Raw genomic sequence first — 20933 nt, forward strand, 5'->3', positions numbered from 1 at the left:
TTACAATGGATTAATAAATTCTAGTTGAAGTAAACTTAATGAATTATGAACTAAAATTATATTTTTTTAATCTAAATTATGATTGGTTATATAAATAAATATTAACATTACTTTTCAAAATATCATAATTGGTAAGCTTTCTGTGCAATTAAAATTTTACTAAAATTAACATTGTAATTTATTAATTTTTTGGCCATTTATTAGTTAATTTTTTTATTTTAATTCATATATAAATTAAAAAATAAAAAATTTTATATTGTAGCAACTTGTGTTAGCGTTAGTACTTTTTTTTTTTTTGCTAAATGCTCAAATCAGGATCAAATGTTTAAACAATCGGTCAATTCAAGACCAAACATTTTAATTTATTCAAATAAGGATCAAACGTTATCGACTTATAACAATGTATGATTTATTTCAACGGTAAAAGGGATGCGCATATTATGCGTCGTTATAACACGTAAAAAGAATAGGAAATAATTGACTAGGCAAATTCATGCTGATTTGGATTTTTTATTATAATTCTAAGAAAAAAATGAAAAGTTTTTAGCAAAAAAAATTACGTTTAACCAAATAAAAAAAAACTAAAAGGTCCCAAACTTATAGCAGATTGCCCTTAACCTTAATCACCCACACAAATTATTTCAATCATTGATTCAATTTCATTTATTAATTTATGTGAGGTAAGCATTTTTTTAAACTCTATTTTAGGCTAACCAATATTTGGTTCAATCAATTACATTTCAATAATTGATTCTTTTTAGGGTTTAATTGTTTGAGCTTTGGAAATTTGGAAGGTTAGTTGTTATTTTCTTGTTAAATTTTTGTAAGGTGAATAATATAGTGAATAATATATACGTATATTTTGGGTTATGTAGTTTTTCATAGTTAGCCATTTTATGTTTAAAGGTTTTTTTTGTTCTTCGAAGTTAAGCATATTGTAGTTTAGGGTTTTTTGCAGTTCTTCATTTTTAGACATATTCAGATTTACGGTTTTCTATTTTTGTTCTTAATTGCTTAAATTTATAGTTAAGATTTTTTTATTGTTGTTCTTAATTGCTCAAATTTATAATTAAGATTTTCTGTTGTTGTTCTTAATTGCTCAAATTTATATTTGAAATTTTCTGTTATTGTTTTTAATTGGTTGAAATAATAGTTATGGTTTTCTACTATTGTTCTTAATTGCTCGAAATTATAGTTAGGGTTTTCTACTATTGTTCTTATTTACTTGAATTTATAGTTAAGATTTTCTACTGTTTGGGCATATTCTATTTAAACGTAATTGTTATATAGCCTTTTGATTCTTACCTATCTCAAAGGCCTCAACTAGTGTTAGCATAAGTGATCACCCATCACTGTTGTCTTAATTTATAGTGTAAGTGAAGCTAATTAATCAGCATAAAAATAAATATTATTTCACACAAAACAAAAAAAAAACTAATAATTCATGGCAGCTAGGATTATAAATAGGGTTAAGTTTGAAAAGTAACCAAGCTTAAGTATAAGCATGATCACAACCTCATAAGAACCAGCCATGGAACAGGCTACAAAATCACTAGAAAGATAGCCAAGCTTAATTATAAGCATGATCACAACCTTAAGTCCACTTTATAAATTATCTTGCCAAAAGCATTACCAAATAACAACATCAAGTCAATCATGTGAATTCTAATTCTAAAAACAAAATAACACAAGAAAAACATGCTAAACTTTTGAGTCAGAATGTGTACATAAAAAACTTATTGTAAAAGAAAATTGCATTTTGAAAAAAGACCATTGGTTATAACAAAGTAAAAGCTTATAATAGAAATTTTATAACAAAGTAAAAGATTATAACAAAAATTAGATAATAATGTAAGGGACATGCACACTTAAACTAACTATAATTTTCATTGTCAGGGATTTAGGATTTCTTATAACACTTATAACATAAATTTTTGCTGAAAATGATTCTTATAGCACTTATCAATTGTTATTGCTAGAATTTATGGTTTATTATGATAAAAAAAAAATTTTAGTTTTACAGTATCAGTTTTGATTATTTTATTTTGCGATTTTATTATAATGGGGCTTTTGTTGGTAATGATCATAAATCTAATATATATAAATGAGATAGTAGAGGAACTGACAGTTGATCCTGATAAGATATCTTACTTTAAGTTATTAGACATTTGTAATGAGGTTGGATAAATGAATATTAGTGAGATATTGTATTTAAAACTTGAAAAAACACTAGCTGATGGCCTGATGGTAGTAAATGATGATAGAAGTACTTTTGATATGATTAGGTAAATGATAGATCTAGGTGTAGTTAATGTGTATATAGTATATGATATAGACGAAGCTATTTTAGCTCCTGAGCTGTTAACATGACTTGAAGTAGAAGATGTAGTTGAGATAATAAAGAATGAAAGGGTAGAAAATCAACATGTAGTTGATGCAGTAGGGAATGAAAGGGTAGAAAATCAACATATAGGTGACGCAGTAGGGAATGAAAGGATAGGAATTGAAGAGGTGGTTGAGGCAACAAGGGTAGGAATTAAAAATAATATTAAGGCATCAGGAGTAAAAAATAAATATGTGGCAGGAAATGAAAATGTGGTTAGGGTGGAAAGGGCAGCAAGGGTAGAAAATAAAGATATGGCTAGGATAAAAGTTAAAGATGCAACTGATGGAAATAGCAATAAAGGGGATGACTTTGGGATGGAACTAGATTCAACATCACCAATCAATAAAGATGTTGATGATGGATATTAGAGTGAGTACTATGACTGTGATGAGTATGGTGAGCCTGTTAGTGATGAGGATGAAATGGTTAATGATGCTACTAGGATGAGAAGTAAGTTCCTAACGTATGATCCCAATGCACAAACCTTTTACATTGAGTTAAGTATGTTGTACTATCTATTAGGACAAATAGGGGTATCATTTGGGCAAAGAACCTTAAAAATTTTGTTAGAGATAAGAATGCTACAAAACAATATCCTTGGATAATTTATGCAATATATGCTAGAAAGTTGCAATTATTTCAAGTGAAGACTCGCAATAACAATCATAAATACAACAAGGTTTTCAAAAACCCAAGGATGAGTTGGCTGAGTTGTACGCAAATAGATTTATAAAAGATCATTTTTATTAAAAATGCAAAAATACAGGAGTTAGTTAAGAAAGAGTTTGATATAGGGGTGAATATTAGTATGATAAAAAAATGTTGCTAATAAAGTTATTACTAATTATAAGGATGAGTTTGAATTTTTATGAAATTATGCTGATGTGATTAGAAAATCTAATAAAGGTAGCATAGTGAAAATGCACGTTCATAGGCCATTGCCAAGTTTTCCACCTATATTTGAAAGGTATTATATTTGTTTCGAGGCACTTAAAAAAGGTTTAGAGACTGGTTATAGGCTTTTTTTGGAACTAGATGGTTGTTGGCTTAAAAGTTTGACAAAGGGTGAGTTGCTATATACTGTTGGTAGGGATGGAAACAATTAAATGTTTCAATGGCTTAGGTGTTGGTGGAAGTGGAATGCACAGCTTCATGGAAATGGTTTCTTGATTTGTTGTAATCAGACCAGGTGTCTTTAGGAAATGGTATAAGATGGACAATAATGACAGATCAATAAAAGGTAAATATTTATATGTTGATTTAAATTAAATTATGTACTAAGTACTTTAACTCATTATTAATTATTTTCAGATATACTGAATTGTTGAAATCAAATTAAATTATGTAATGAATATTTTAAGTAATTAAATGGTATAGGGACTTGATAATGCAATTGTAAAATTACTTCCAGATGTTAAACATAGATTCTATGCTTGGCATGTATATGTTAATTGGGCTAAGAGAGGACAAAGGGGTGAACAGATGAAAAGGGCTTTCTAGACAATTGCTAAGTCTTCAATAGTCAGACAATTTGAAAAAAAAGAGAAAAAATTGTGGGAAAAGAATTAGACTGCAATTATAGACATAATAAAAGCCCTATCTCAATAATGTTGTAGAGCCTTCTTCAAAACAGACTTGAAATGTGAGTTGATTGACAATAATTTATGTGAAGCATTTAATGGGACATTGCTAGATACAAGGATAAAATCAATGATTTCTTTATTTGAAGGCATAAGAAAGTCTCTGATGGTAAGAATTAAAAAAAAAAAGGAAGAAAGAATGCTTTAAGTAGAGATGTGTGATTGGTCCTAAAATTGTAAAAGTGATAGAAAAAAATGTAACTATAGTATCATAATGTGTAGTTGCATTTAATGGAGATGATGGATAAGAAATAGATGTGGGTGTAAATAGGTTCTTTGTCCAGCTTGATGAGAAAACATGTAGTTTTAGAATATACCAATTTTCTGATGTCCCATGTGCACATGCCATATGTGCAATTAGAGATCTAGATAGAAATATTAAAGATTTTGTACTTAGTTGGTATCATAAGAAGGTGTATCTGTAATTTTTTAATAATTTTTTACAACTTATGCCTAGAAAAATAAATTAGGCCAAACTAAGGATAGAAGATAATTTCTACCCCTAGAGTTTAGAAAGATGTTAGACAGGCCCAAAACCAATAAAAAAAAAGGATCATGATGAGCCTAAGAAAAAAAGGTCCAATAATTCAATAAATTTGTCCAAGAAGAGCAAGATAATGACATATAAACTATGTTATCAATCAAGTCATAACAAAAAAGACTGTCTTGTGATAGGCAATCATGTAATTTCATTTTATTTTATTTTTATTTATTATTATAAATATTATACTATTATGGATCTTCTCTTGTTAAAATGCCCTAACACATCAATTCAAATTTATTATTTTATCCATGATAGCAAGATTATCATGTGCTTAGATCAGGAAACCAAAACATGGACCAAAGTGCATCAAGTACTATGGATCATATTAAAGCTGCACATGATCCAAGCAACTATGCTACTGCTTCAGCTATTGCTTATGGTGCTTTCGCATTAACTTTTGTTTTTGCATTTAGATATGGTTGTGTATATGTATCTACTTTAGCTAATATCAATGGTTTTGCATCTGCGATTGCATTGCAACTGTATCTGTATAAACCCTAAATCTAGTTTCAAATCTAACTTCAACAAATCTAGTTTTCATCAAATTTCAACTCCAGCTTCAGATCCACTTTCCATTCTAGTTTTAACAAAAGTTTCAAATCCAATCAATGTTGTTGCTTTTGTTGCCATTGAAAATGCAAAACTGAAGTCTAAAAGGCCAACAAAATCTATTGAAAGATGTTTTACAGATGAGGATAAGAGATTTTATAGGATGACTAGTGAAAAAATAAGTCCCTTATCAAAGTCCAACTCATTTATAACAACTATAAGGAAAAGAGCAATTTCAGTAAACAACATTGAAAGTCATAATGATAAGCACACTGTTAGAGCTGCCACTAAAAGCAAGACAAAAGTTTTACAAGGTTATGAATTAGATACAAACTCAAAAACATGAAGACAAATCTTAAATGTTAGTGATTTTTTACTAAATACAAATTTTTTTTTATTTTATTTCTTTAACTATTATCTATTATAACTTGATAAATGTTATTTGTTAGCTTTTTAGGAAAAATGGTGATCCAAAAGTGGGTTGAATTAGATTTCTTCAAATTCTTCCAAAATAATGATTTCAATATAATTGAATGGAAAATTAAGATCAATATCAAAATATGATGTAAAAAATAATAAATTGATAATCTTAAAATAAATACAAAATAAAAAGATAGGGTTAGAGAAATCGAACACAAGGATTTATAAACGTACGGTTCGTCTTCACAAGGCACTTACATGCTCTCTTTTTGGTTGTCTACACCAAGGCTTCAATCCACTATTCTTACATTGAAATTACAACTCTTATCTTTTATTTAAGGCTTAGATAAAAACCTAACACTTTTTACTTTTTAGGCCAAGTAGCAACCTTTCAATCTCACAAATTTAAGAGGATACCTCACCTCTTGATTACAAAATCACTTAATAGAAACGCAAACTTAAAACATCTATTAAAGGCTAAGTGTTTGTCAAGTTTAAGTACAAGGAAATGATGAATGGACAACAAATATGATTTGGATACAATAAATATAAAATATATGAATTTTTAAGCTCTAACAACTTTTGATTCTTTGAGAGAATGAAAATATAGCTTGTTGGTTATTGCTTTTTTTATTCATTAACCTTCTTGGTATGTTGGAATGCCCAATATATAGAGAAATTGAAGAATTAGCCATTGAGGATAGTTTGGAAGAAGAAATACTTGTTGGAAGCTTGAAAAACTAGCCGTTATACATATTTTTGGGCAAACTCGATGATCAGGTAAGAGACCCGATCGATCCCCTACCCAAGCAATCGATCCCTTATGTAAGGGGATCAATCTTTTTTATATGTTTTTGACCTAAAAAGCTTTCTGTATAAAAATGGATCGATCCTTTAAAGAGGGATGGATTGGGTTGCTTTGAAACCCTAACCAATCGATTCGTACAAGAAAGGGATCGATCTAGTCAAGTTGGGTGGTTGTTTCTTGTTTTGCACTTTACTCACTAATTTGATCATATCTTGAGTTATACAATTCCAAATCAAAAATCCTTTGAAGATTTAGAAACTAGACTTAAATGGCTTTCTATCCATATAAAATTCATTACCTAATTCATTGTATACAAATTATAGTGAATTTTCAAAACTACTCTCTGTATAGTTGTTAGACAACTACAAAGTGTCTAGTACAAATTCAAAATCTTTTTTTAGAAAATTTGGATTTTGATTTTGTTTGATCCATTTGAAGGTAAACTCAAAGAGCTTTCCAACCATATAAAATTTAAATATTAAAGCTTTGTGAATTAGTATAGAAAAATAAAACAATTTCAATGTTGGAAAACTTTATTATTGTAAAACAACTTTCTTAATTTAATCTATTTCTCAAAATCAATATTATCAAAATTGTATTGAGTCTAAAATAAATAAGTTTACTTTAAAAACAACAATTGGACTTCCATTTAAACTCAAATAAATAATGTTTAAAAGTACTTTTGATTTGAGAAATAAGAAAACATAAAAAAAATGTTTGTTTAAACTTTGAAAATTATATTATTTGTTTAGTACCAAAATATAAAACTTAAAAACTTGTACTAAATAATTTTTTTTTCAAAATCTTGATCAAGCTTATTTGGCTTCATATTTTGTCATTTCAAAATAATAATCAGGTTAAGGCTAATAATCTCTTCTTTTTTTATATGATAAAATTTAAAAATAAATTTACTTGGTGAAAATTTTTTTTTTAAAACATTTAAGATTTTTGAAAAACATTTTGAAAAACTCCCTTCAGACTTTACAAGGCAAAACTCCTTCTCAATTAATGCATTCTAATCTAAAACAACTTAACAAACATATATCAGTCAAATATATGAAATAAGCACAATCAAACAAATGCATATCAAACACAAGCAAATTTGCCTATATGATATTTTTTTTCCTTTTTATCCTAGCAAAAAGTCATGAGCATATTAATGAGCAAATAAACATAAAGAGTCATCATTAACAAATATATTCATGAAACATTTCACATCTTTTTTGTTTATATTCTTTACACCAAATGTTTAAGCTCCTATATCAATTGCTATAAGCATACAAGAAGAAATATTTTTAAACTTACCCTCTTTTTGTTACTTTAAAAGAAAAGAGAGATCAAGTCAAGGCATAGGACAAATTACATGATACTAATAATATCAAAAGTATATTGAATGTATGTAATCAATTGTAATATGCACAATAAAGTTCACATACATGTATTCAAGCACAAAAGTATAAATGTATCTAATTTAAATGTTATACAACAAAATCAGTCATTTAACCTAACCATATGAAATTTATGAACAAAAGGATAATAAATGATATGCAACCTACTCATAAATCATGTTATCATAAGATGTGCTTAGAATATAAGACATCAATAGCAATTAAGCATAAATTCAAGCACATGCATACAAGCTCATACTAATTGTTAAGGATACCAATTATTAAAGAAATGTTATCGCAAAGCATACCAATTATTATCACAAAACAAATCAAGAAAAATTGTATTCTAAGATTTCTCTTCCTTTTCAAAATAAGGATTAATCAATTTAAGGCATACACAATTTTGCATAAAAGGTACAAACTATATCAAAGATAGGCACATAAACATGTGTCAATTAAAGTTAAAAAAATTCTTTAACAATTTTGATATCAATTGTTACCAATTTTTAACAATTTTATTCAATAACTTTCGTAAAACACACATATTTTAATCATATGAAATATTCTTTCAATATATTGATAAATGATAATTATAATATTTCATAAGTTATCCTATCCAAATAAGAACCCAAAGCTCATATGTATATAATAAATCATAAGTACTAATGAGCAATGAGGTTCAATCATCATGTCCTAACAAAGATTATACAATCATGATTTTTCAAGCATGATGAAAGCCAAGAAATAATGAAAGCCTAATTATTCAAATATAATCCAAATTATTTTCAATGCATAGCAATGTACTTAACTCAAACATATGCAAGTATTCAATCATATAGTTCAATCAAAATCATACAAGCATATACAAAATATATAAGCAATATATCTAATTAAAAAAATATGCAAACATTTAGGCACAATTTGGTACTTGCCATCTCAGTGATCTTAATCAATGAACATATATATAAATTTCAAATTTATAATTCATAATCTATGAGTCAAATCAATTTAAAGATGAAAAAATCAACATAGCTAACTCATAGCCATGTTCAAAGATCATCTTAAACAAATATTCATGCAAAATATATATATATTAATCACATCAAGGCAATCAAGAACTATGCATGAATATTAATCAAAGTGAATTAAACAATCCAAGCTTTAAAAAAATATTAAGATAATTTTTATCCAATAGCTTGGTGACTAATTTAAACAACGTGTTCATATGTTCAACCATAAAATCATATATTTGCACATATCAAAACAAGCATGTATATGTATTCAAACTCATACATCATATCATAAAGTCGATACATTTACCTCCATTCATGTCAAACTTTGTTGTTATGCTTATTTGGCTTTGAATTCTCAAATCTAATTCATTTGAGTAAAACTAGGTTTGATTGCTAAAGATGACTTGTATTGCTTGCTATACTTGAAATTCTAAAAATGTAGGCTTATTCATGCTCATTTCAAGTTTTTCTAACATAGACTTAGAAAATATTTTTGACAAAGAAATGTTCATTAATAGCATCATGAATATCAATTGATAAAAATTATACTAATGGTTAGAAAATGAATTCCATATTCAAAGTCATTATAGGCAAAAGAAAATTTTGCACATTAGGTACAATTTGTCAATTTGCTAGCAAATCATTCAATATTAACTAAAGCTATAGACTATTCATCATAATAAATATCATATAGCACAATGGTGGCATTAAAGCAAAAGTTTTTAAGTAATGTACAAAACATCAATATTTCTAGATTATTTATGAACACAAATAAGACATATTCAATAATCATGTATATTCAAGAAATCAATAAAGAATATATCAAAACCAATTTAAGGCCTTATAAAATTAAAAAAAAAAAACTTAAGAAAGACATTTATCATAAAAAAAATAAAAAAAACTTCATCACAAAAACATAAATATATCTACACAAATTTTAAGTCATAATCACTAATGATTTAAGCTAAAAATAAGCATCATAAGAAAATCATTTATTTAAGTCATATTGCAACTATGTCAAGTCAAAAAAAATCATATTTATCATATATGCACATATAGTTGATAAGAATAATAGATGAACAAACAATATCTATTATTTAAGAACAAGTAATTCATCAATTCAAAATCAAAATTAAAAAATTTAGGGATAAAACAATTAAGCACAAGATCCAAAATATTTCACAAAATTAATAAATTAATTTAGTACAAAAGCAAGTATATTTAAGAATATTTTAAAAATCAAGAAACAAAATTTTAAGCACTTTCAAATTACAAGGATTAAAGTCAAGTTTAATCAATAATCATATGAGCATATATCTTAACTAAGATCATAAATGAACTAAGAATCAATTTATATCTTTTAAGCACAAGATATTCGTCAATTCATCAACACACAAATCAATAATCAAAACAATTATGTGTAACACATCAAGTTTAAAGAATTCACAAGATCCAAGCATTATAAATAAATTGAGCAATTTTAAACATCATGGTCATATAGGTATGTTTAATAATCACAAATCAATATGTATAAAAATCAAAAAATTATTTTCATCATGCCAAAATCATTTAAAAAAATATATTTATGCAGAATACCATAGGATAATCCATTCAAAGCTTAATATGTTTAGGATTTTGATTTTTGCACTTTAAAACTCATTTTTGCTTGAAAAATACCTTAATAAATCTCAAAACTAGTCAAGCTCATTTTTAACCAACTTGAACCATTCTAACAAATTTCAAATGATAAAACAAAATTGTTCAAGTGATCATTTGGCATTAGAATAAGGAAATCAAAATGTTAACTCTTAATCCTTATATTTTTTTAAAAAATGCTATTAAGATGGGCAAATCTGTTTAAACACACATATAAGCTCTTCAAACTATTAAGAAAAGTTTTATATCACACTTTGAAAAAGTCCAAATGATTTTTATGCCCGTAAATATTCAAAAATAAGATTTGATATTTTAAGTTCTACAATCTTTTGAAACTTGCATGTAGTAGTTATGAAATTTTAAACCATTACAAGTTATCAAGTTATCTTTGTTTAAGCAAGTTTAAATCATTGAATTCAAGATATTTAAATTCATTTTACAATTAAAAACTTGTTAAAACAAAATTTCATATTTTAAGGCTTGACTTTAGCAAAAATTACTTTCAAAGCAAAACATAAAATTTCAAAATTATTAAGCTTTGAGTATTCTCCCTAAGTTTGTGCATAAATATAAAAATAATTTAGCACACAATTAATCATATCAAGCACCAATAACAATTTCACAAAGCATGCCTGATATCATCAATATCCAACATTCATATACACAATCATGCATAAGCACAAGTTCTTAAGAATATCGATTTCACAAATAACATCAAAATATCAAGATCATTCATACAATCCCAATATCAAGAGTATTCACATGTAATCTTACAAATTCATTAGAGCATACATAATTCTCCAAAAAATGTATCTCAAGCAAATAAGTATTCAACACAATAACAAGCATGAGAAATTATTAAAATTTTACGTTCAAAAGAAAACATAAATACATACACAATCATGCTCATATTTTTCAAAGTCATGCAAATTATAACATATAATCAATTTCAATCAAATTTGCAATATTAACATAGTATATATGGATATATATTTTCTCCAAAACAATTTAGAATCAATCAAGATATATCAATAAAACATATAGCAATTAAGCACTTCAACATTCAACTAAGAATAGGTAGCCAGTTTCAAATACTCTTCAAATAAATATTAGGCTTAAAGGTTACCCATTTTTATTGTGTGTCTAGAGTATCCAATCTTCAAAAGCACATTGTAGCTCATTACTCTAACACACCTACAAGAAACATTCTCATTTGATTTTTTATACCTAAATTGTTTTGGGTCCTTAAGAGTTAGTGACCAAGTCTCTAGTTCCTTTTGGAACCAATACTTGCTTAATTCTAAATGAAATTTTTCTTTTTATAGGACAAGTATGTATAGTATGACTATGAAAATGACAAAAAATTACATTTAATCATTTTAGTACTTAATGAACTCTTTAAAAGATTTTGTTTTTATTCATCGATTTATCAAATTTCTTTTTAAAAACAATATTTTCTTTTTCTAAATTTATTTCTACCTTGGGAGGTTTCAAAATCTATTTTCAATTTTTTCATATTTTTTTCAAAATATTTTTGCATTCATCAAAAAATCATTTTCAACGTTCAATTTTGAAATCATTTTCTTATATTTTCTCTCATTGATTCACATTCAACATATAGCTCATTATAAGCATCTTGTAATTCATAAAAAATATCTGAATTTAAATCAATAAAATTTAAGGTTGCCTCCGGATCTTTAAGAGCCATGAGATATGATGCATTTCGGTTGGATTGTTGTCTTTCATGTTTTTCATCCAACTTCTCTCATATCTCATTTGAGGTTGAGCACCTTGATACCATGTTTAAGTTGTAGGAGTCAAGAGCTCTACAAAGTAAGCATTTTGCCTTGGCATCATTCATCACTTACATCATATAGTTTGTATCATTTGAAGAAATTCTAAGCCCTTTTTCTATCACATTCCAAGCTTTAAAATCATAGGCCATTATAAACACATTCATCCTCATTCTTCATTCACAAAATTCATATTTATCAAACATGGAAGCTTTGAGGATTTTTTCACCACCTTGAAACTTAAATTGAGCCATAAGATCTTTACTCAAGGTGGTTAAACCTACAAAAGGAGACCAAAGCTCTTATATAAAATTTTAACTTTTTAGGTGAGATGGTGATCTAAAAAAGGACTGAATTAGATCTCTAAATTTTTCAAAAATAATGATTTTAATATAATTAAATGAAAAATTAATATCAATATCAAAATATTATGCAAATAACAATAAATTGATAATCTTAAACCAAATGCAAAGTAAAGAGATAGGAATATAGAAATCAAACACAAGGATTTATAGAGGTTTGGTCATTTTTCACAAGGTACTTACATCATCTCTTCTTGGTTGTTTGCACTAAAGCTTCAATCTACTATTCTTGCATTGAAATTACAACTCTATCTTTTTCTTAAGGCTTGGATAGCAACCTAATACTCTTTACTTTCTAGGCTGGGTATCAACCTCTCACTTTCACAAATTCAAGAGAATGCCTTACCTCTTAATTACAAAATCACTTAATAGAAATGCAACCTTAAAACAACCCTCAAAGGCTAAGTGTTTGCCAAGTTTAAGTATAAGAAAATGATGAATAAACAATAATATATTTGGATACAATAAATACAAAAGATATAGATTTTTAAGCTATATCAACTCTTAATTCCTTGAAAGAATGAAAATATAGCTTGTTGGTTTTTGCTCTCCTGATTCATCAACCTCTTTGGTATTTTGGAATGCTCAATCTATAGAGGAATTGAAGAACTAGCCGTTGGGGATAGTTTAGAAGAAGAAATGCCTGTTGGAAGCTTGAAAAACTAATTGTTATACACATTTCTAGGCAAACCCAATCGATTAGGTAGAGGGATCAATCCCTTTTACATGTTTTTGACCCAAAAAGCTTTCTGTATAAAAAATGGATCAATTGTTTAAAGCGGGGATTGATCAGGGCATTTTCAAACCTTAACCAATCGATCCCTATAGGAAGGGGATCGATCCGGTCAGGCTGAGTTGTTGTCTCTTATTTATACTCTACTTACTAATTTGATCATATCTTGAGTTATACAATTCCAAATCAAAAACCACTTAAAGATTTAGAAACTAGACTTAAAGGGCTTTGTATCAATAAAAATTCATCACCTAATTTATTGTATACAAATTATAGTGAATTTTCAAATCTACTTTCTGTGTAGTTTTTAGACAACTGCAAAGTGTCTAGTAAAAATTGAAAATCTTTTGTTAGAAAATTTGGATTTTGATTTTGTTTAATCCATTTGAAAGTAGACTCAAAGAGCTTTCCAACCATTCTAAATTTAAATATTAAAGCTTTGTGAATTAATACAGAAAAATAAAACAATTTCAATATTGGAAAACTTTATTCTTGTAAAACAACTTTCTTAATTTAATCAATTTTCAAAACCAATATTATCGAAATTGTATTGAGTCCAAAATGAATAAGGTCACTTTAAAAACAACAATTAGACTTCCATTTAAACTCAAATAAATAATGTTTAAAGATACTTTTGATTTGAGAAATAAGAAAACATAAGAAAATGTTTGTTTAAACTTTGAAAATTGTATTATTTGTTTAGTACCAAAATATAAAACTTAAGAATTTGTACTAAATAAATCTTTTTTAAAATCTTGATCAAGATTATTTGGCTTAATGTTTTGTCATTTCAAAATAATAATTAATTCAAGGCTAACATTATTCAACAACCTGGATTGAGAATTAAGAAAGTGATAGTAATTAGGACAAGCAAAGGCAAGAGAAATGTTGTTAATGATGTAATTGGTACTTAAGAAAATCAAGTTCTTGCTTCCAAAAGAAATAAGGGGAAACAAAAAACCTGAGAAGTTATATTCTATTTTGTTAATTATTGCTGCTGATGTTAACTACTTTTTTTTTTTTTTGTTAATGTTGTAAGAACACTTTATATTCAACCTTCTATTGGCTAAATGTTTTTTGTACTAAATGTTGTGTAAGAACACTTTTTGTTGACATTCATCAGATTACTTTGTTATAAGATTACCTCTATTATCAGAGTGTCTCAGATTACTTTCTAGTTACATATTGCAAGTTGAATATATTACACTAAATCACATTTTCACAACTAATAATATAAAGCAACAAAATTCACAGCTAATAACATTAATTCAATTGCCATTGATATAATAAGAGTTTTAACAAACATTTACAGACCCTCATAACAATCCTAACCCACTATCAAGTATATAAATCAAGTTTTCAAAAATTTTTTGGCACTAAAAAATATTACACAAAACACAAATATAAAAAAGAATGAGATAAACCAAATTATTTTTCAGTTGCCATCTCTACCATGTCCACCACCAGCAATTTTATTACTTTTTTCAATTTTAACATAAAAAAACTAGCCTCTCTTCAACTACATATATTCTGTGATAATATTAGCTTCATCAACATTTTTCTTACACTTTGAAACTTCATATTTCAAACTTTGAACATGACTATATAAAATTTTTTTTTCTTTTTTTCAGCTCTAGAATAATCTCTTTTACTTTTTAAAAAATTTTAGAATCATGCCATAAATGAAATCCACAAATAGTGCTCTACAATCACACTAAAGAAATCTCAGCAAATAAATTCTAGTAAAAACACCAAAAAAATATAAAAAAATTTACCGACCTACAATCACATCAAGAAAATATTATGAAACAAATACCAACAAAAATACCAAAAAATACTAGTAAAAATATTAAAGAAATACCAACAAATTTATCGGATAATGTAGACATCCATAAAATTTTTTACCAATATTACTATTCGTCCATGACGTCCACCTAGCTACTTTCACATTGTTGTAATAGAAAATGAGTTCTCCTTCAAAGTCCCATTTTATAGGGTAACTAATTGAAATTAACTTATACGTGTTTATACAATAAGACCTTTATCTAAAAACCTTACAATTTTAATATTTTGAAAAATAAATTCAGAGAAAATCAGAGCATGAGAAAAATCTAAAATTTATACTAATATTGAATTTAAGTTGCTAATTGAATTAATATTTGAAAAAAATATTGTATTCAGATGTTATTTCAATTGAAAATTTTTTCTCACTTTAAGTTGAAAAACGAGGAAAAATCTTAAGTTGAAGGTGTCTCACGTTATTATTGACAAAAAGAATAAAAAAGAATACCAAAATAAAAAACATAATAAGTTTAAAAAAACAATCAAAATCTTAACTAGGTTATCGTTACACATGAATAAATTAATTTCATATCATATTTTATGTCATATCTGTGATGATTTTTACACAAATAATTTAATTGTGCGTAACACTTGTATTGTTTTTACCGTTGAAATAAATATTATATTATTATAAATCACTGACGTTTAATATTTATTTGAACGAATTAAAACATTAAATCCTGAATTGAGTAACATCATGATCCTTATTTAAGCATTTAACCGTCTTTTTTACATTCTTCTTTCTCTCCAAAATCACAACTGCCAACATATCACGCAACTGCCTCTGAGCAACCCGAAACCCTATTCCTCTCCGTCGCCGGCGAGTCCCCATTCTTCCCATATGCCGACGACCAACACTTCTCATTTATCGTCCCTTTCCTCCGTTATTTCCTCTTCTCCCAAAATCATCGAGAGACACGGCCATAATCCTCAAGGAAACCCGATTGCCTCCCCTTCCCTAGAGACGGCAAGTACCCTATTCCATCCCCCTTTCTTTCAGCGAGCTTTGCCCCCTTTTCCTCCTTCGAGTCTCTTCCTTTTCTTTTATTTGATTCCTTTTAAAATTATTTCATTGTTATTATTTTTGCTTTTAATTTTTTTACGGAACTTTTCTTTTATTTTCATAATTTTGAAGTAATTTATTTGCTTCAATTTTAATTTAAATTATATTAGGGCATCTTGATCTCTGGACTTTGAACAATAAAAATAATTTATATTCTACATTTTTATTATATTTTGATTTTGCCATAACAATTATTTGATTTTTGTTTTATGGGTATTATATTTCTTTGCTTCACAATTAATTAATTAACCAATCAATTTAGAAAAAGCTAGACTTTTGAATAATTTTTTTTTTGTTTTATGGGTATATGCGTTTTTTGTGTATTCTATCAAATATTTGTAATTTTGTTGAATTGATTTGAAAAATGAGCATAATTGCTGCTTGCAGGTGAAACAAATGTTGATGAAGCAGTGAGGGATCTTCCTGGCGCCAATACGGTAAGGCTTGAATGTTAATCCCTTCTCCTTGAAACCTCTATACGGTAAGGCTTGAATATTTTTTTGGTAGTGTGCATATGGAGGAACTATGTGGGACTGACTTGTACTTTGCGATGAAAGTTATGGATAAAGTGTTATGCTTAACTCAAACAAGGCATTTGAAATTGCATTGACTATGAATATTAAGCTTCAAACCCAGATATTCATTTGTTTGCTATCTAATGATAAGTCTGGTAATGCATATAACTATGGTACTAGGACCAGGAGAGGAGCTCCCCTTTAGTTTAAATCTTCAATGTTTTAGTTTGTTAGTTCGGTAACAGTGAACATGTAGTGGGCTTTGATTAAGTTTATTTGAAAGTTTAAGATAATTAGGATTTTAGTAGTCATTTAGTATTAATAATACGATTGAATTGTCCTTTAATTCATTTATATTTTATTTAAGTTCATATTTTGTTATTTAATGCTTATGCTAAATAATTCCTTTTTTTTTTTTCTAGCACTAGCAATGAATTTTAATTATTGGCGTGGAAAAAGTTTCTCTATGAACAAAATGATTATCAAAAAAGCTGTGGAAACTAGAGTCAAAGAGTTGTCTTGATTCCTTTGGTTCAACATGTCAAGCAGCAAGAGATGCTAGAATGATCTTCTTTCCTGGTAATATTATATTTTTTCCAAATTCTTTCACAATTTTGCAAGTGAAAGCTTTTTTTCCAGTTTCTTTCACAATTTTGCAAGTGAAAGCTTTTTTTCCAGTTTCTTTCACAATTTTGTTAGTGGAAGCTACTGATTTTTCTCTTTTAACTTTTGGTCCATTCTTTTTGTTGGCATCTATGATTAAAAAGAATTATTTGCCTACTTTGTAGTAAAGATCCTAATTAACTTGATTGAACTTCAATTTTGTTGCAGGGTTGGGGCAGAGTTGTCGCAACATTTTTCGGTAAAAATCGAAACCTCTCCTACGGTATCTGTTCAAAAACCCTTTGCTGCCTTTGATTGGGCTGTCGAAGACTCATGGGAAGTTTGTTCTTGTCGGTGCTCCTAAGAAACCAATTGAGTTACGAGCCTTTTCAAAGCAGATGTTAAATACCGATTTGTCAAATACTGAATTTTCATCGACAAACCAGTTTCAAGTTTATATAGATTATGCCACTTGTTATATTAAACTTTGAGAAGATTGTAATTAATAATAAATAAATATATTACCTTTCAAATTAATATTATTTTCTATTTTTTAATATTTGCATGAATTTTTAAGTTCTTTGATGTATTTAAATAAACATTTTAAAATTAATAAAATTAGTGCTAAATATTTGTTTACTATTTATAACAACAAAAATATTGTTGGCAAAGATTATTTGTAACAATAATACTGGTTATTAAAATTTTTAAATCATTGTAATAAAAATTAAAAGCATAAAATTGTGGTTTCATAAGAACTTTGGTAACAATTATTGTCGTTATTAAATTAACTATTTCAATAATAAAATAATTGTTGTCAAAGATTATTTGCAACAAAACAAATAGTGTTGCAAAAAATTTTAACTAAAATACTATTGTTACTTAAAAGTTTTAGCAACCAAATATATGGTTGTCAAAAAAAGATTTGACAACTTGTTACTTAAAATATAGTTTATTTACTAACAACAAAAAGTCATTGCAATAAATATGTTTTAGATGATTTTTTATACGATAAAAATTGTTGCATATATTTTTAACAATGGAAGTATGGGCAACGACTTTACAATGATTTTTTGTCATTATAAAAAGATTTTTGCAACGATAAATTGATATTTTGAAATGACATTAAGTGTTGCTAAATCAACTTTTTCTAATAGTGCTTGGTGGTCCATTAGTTCTGCAACTAAACCGTTTTCATTTTGATCTCGTGAGATTTATACTTTGAATGGCCAATTAGTTGGAAGCCACCTGTCCTCCCATATGCGAATACATTGCCCATTGCCCACCCTCCATCCCAACCATCTTGCTATCACGGCCCTAGCACCGCATATGATCCTCCATTTGTGAGAGGGATTATGTCCCATCTTGGATTCCATGAATGGAACGTTCAGGAAGTTTTTGGCTTGTAGGACCTAATATGCGAGAGTGTTCGTCTTTGACACGAGCCTCCGGCATTGTTTCCCCCTTATTAAATGCCTTTATTTCTCTAAACCCTAGTCCATCTTTAGACTTTGGCAAGCACAGATCCTTCCATTTTAGCCGGTGAATGCCTTTCGCCCTCGTCCCATGACTTCGCCAATATTTACCAATAATGTTATTTATTTCCTAGCACAGGGTTTGTGGCAGCATAAAGCAATCCATAGCATAGGCTGGTACAGCTTGGAGGACAGACTTAATGAAGACCTCTTTCCCATCTTCTGAAAGGCACATATTTCTCCATCCACTCACCTTTGCTTTGATCCTTTCTTTAATCTCTCTGAATGCTATCAATTCATTTCGCCCCACCATTGATAGCCAACCAAGATATTTCTCAGAATTCACTGTAGCTTGGACTTCAAACATTTCTTTATGTAGCTCCTTTTGTTCCATTCTAGTATTTTGCTAAAGAACAAAGTTGATTTGTCAAAATTGATTTGTTATCTAGAGCGTTCCTTGTATTTTTGTAGCATACTCTTCACCTTTTCGTCCTTGGTTGCTATTGCCTTGGAAAAAAGTAAGCTATCATCTACGAAGAAAAAGTGAGTGACTTTGGGCCATTTAGACTGGCTTAGACTCGATGGATAAAGGCTTCTCTCTGAGCATTAGCTAACAAAGATGACAATCATATTGCGCCTGAAGCAATAATCATAACAATACAGAAGCAATAGACCATAATCAATAATAAAAAAAACATAGAAAAAATAAAGCACATACCAAGATTTACGTGAAAAACCCTCCAGTGTAGAGAAAAAAACTACGGATCACCAGAAAAATCTTTACTATCAAATAATAGGTATACAAAGTTTTTCTCTAGCTAAAATTAGAGCTAATCAACAACTAGAGAAACAATTGGAGAAATCTCACCAAATAAGTGACTTAACAAATACACACTGGATTTGTTCCTAGAGAGCTTCAAACCCGATCTTTACCGTTCAGAATGTAAAACTCTGAATCATAAACCTCCTGACAAGGTTCCAACTCAATCGAACTACGGATCGACTTCTGTTCAACTAACTCTCCCTTTTCTTTTTTCTCTCTGCTTTTTCTAGCTTTTCTTCTTTCTCTACTTGATTTTTGACACTCCTTTAAAACAACCCCACCTCTTTTTTATTAAGTAGCCAGGGCTCTGTGTAAAATGAAAGATCAAGGCCCATGACCTTTACTTGGTCCAAAACCACTTACATGAGGCTGGACCCCATTTTCCTAATAATCTCCCCCTCCAGCCCCATTAGGAGGAGATTCATCACCATAGCAGTTTCATTTGGAACTTACCTTGGCCAGGAAACTCATTCCGGCCAAGTTACTGCAGAGCTTAAGCTTTTCCCTATGAAGTATCTTAGTCAACATATCTGTTACATTCTTATCAGTATGGATTTTTTTCAATAGTATCTGATGTTCTTCAATCACTGAACGTAACCAATGATATCTAACATCAATGTACTTTGTTCTAGCATGGTACATGGTATTCTTACTCAAATCTAAAGCACTCTGGCTATCACAAAATACCACATACTCTTTCTGATTCAACCTCAATTCAAGAGGAAAATGTTTCATCCAAAGTATTTCTTTACATGCTTCGGTTGCTGCAATATACTCAGTTTCTGTAGTTGCAAAGCAACACACTTCTGCAACTTAGATTGCCAAGATACAGCTCCTCCTGTAAAAGTGAACAAATACCTTGAAGTAGATTTCCTACTATCAAGATCGCCTGCCATGTCAGCATCAGTAAACCCTTCTAAAGCTGGTTGTGAAACTCCATAAGTCAAGCACATTTTTGAGGTACCCCTCAAATATTTAAAAATTCATTTCATTGCTTCTCAGTGAACCTTTCTCAGATTAGAAATAAATCTGCTCACTACACAATTGCATGAGCAATGTCAGGCCCTGTACAAACCATAAGATACATTAAAGAACTGACTGCAGAAGAATAAGGAATACTAGACATAGCTAGTTGCTTTTTCATAGACACTGGACAAGATTTCTTACTTAGATGAAAATGATTGGCAAGTGGACTGCTAACTGATTTAGCATGTTGTATGTTGAATCTACCAAGCATTCGCTCAACATACTTTTCCTGTGACAACCATAGCTTTTCAGCTCTCCTATCTTGGATAATGTTCATACAAAGAATCTGCTTTG

General features: G+C 28.4%; 1 long non-coding RNA gene across 1 annotated transcript; it reads left to right on the forward strand.

Annotated features, from left to right (window-relative positions):
* Positions 1-15831: 15831 nt before the first annotated feature.
* LOC111315047 (uncharacterized) lies at positions 15832-17872 on the forward strand. The gene is made up of 4 exons (XR_002693260.2): positions 15832-16101; positions 16585-16634; positions 17135-17291; positions 17544-17872. It is a non-coding gene; the product is annotated as an uncharacterized LOC111315047 (long non-coding RNA).
* Positions 17873-20933: the final 3061 nt, after the last annotated feature.

The sequence above is a fragment of the Durio zibethinus genome, chromosome 20, assembly GCF_047325235.1.
Source record: "Durio zibethinus cultivar Kanyao isolate XHJ-2024 chromosome 20, ASM4732523v1, whole genome shotgun sequence".
Taxonomy (NCBI): Eukaryota; Viridiplantae; Streptophyta; class Magnoliopsida; order Malvales; family Malvaceae; genus Durio; species Durio zibethinus.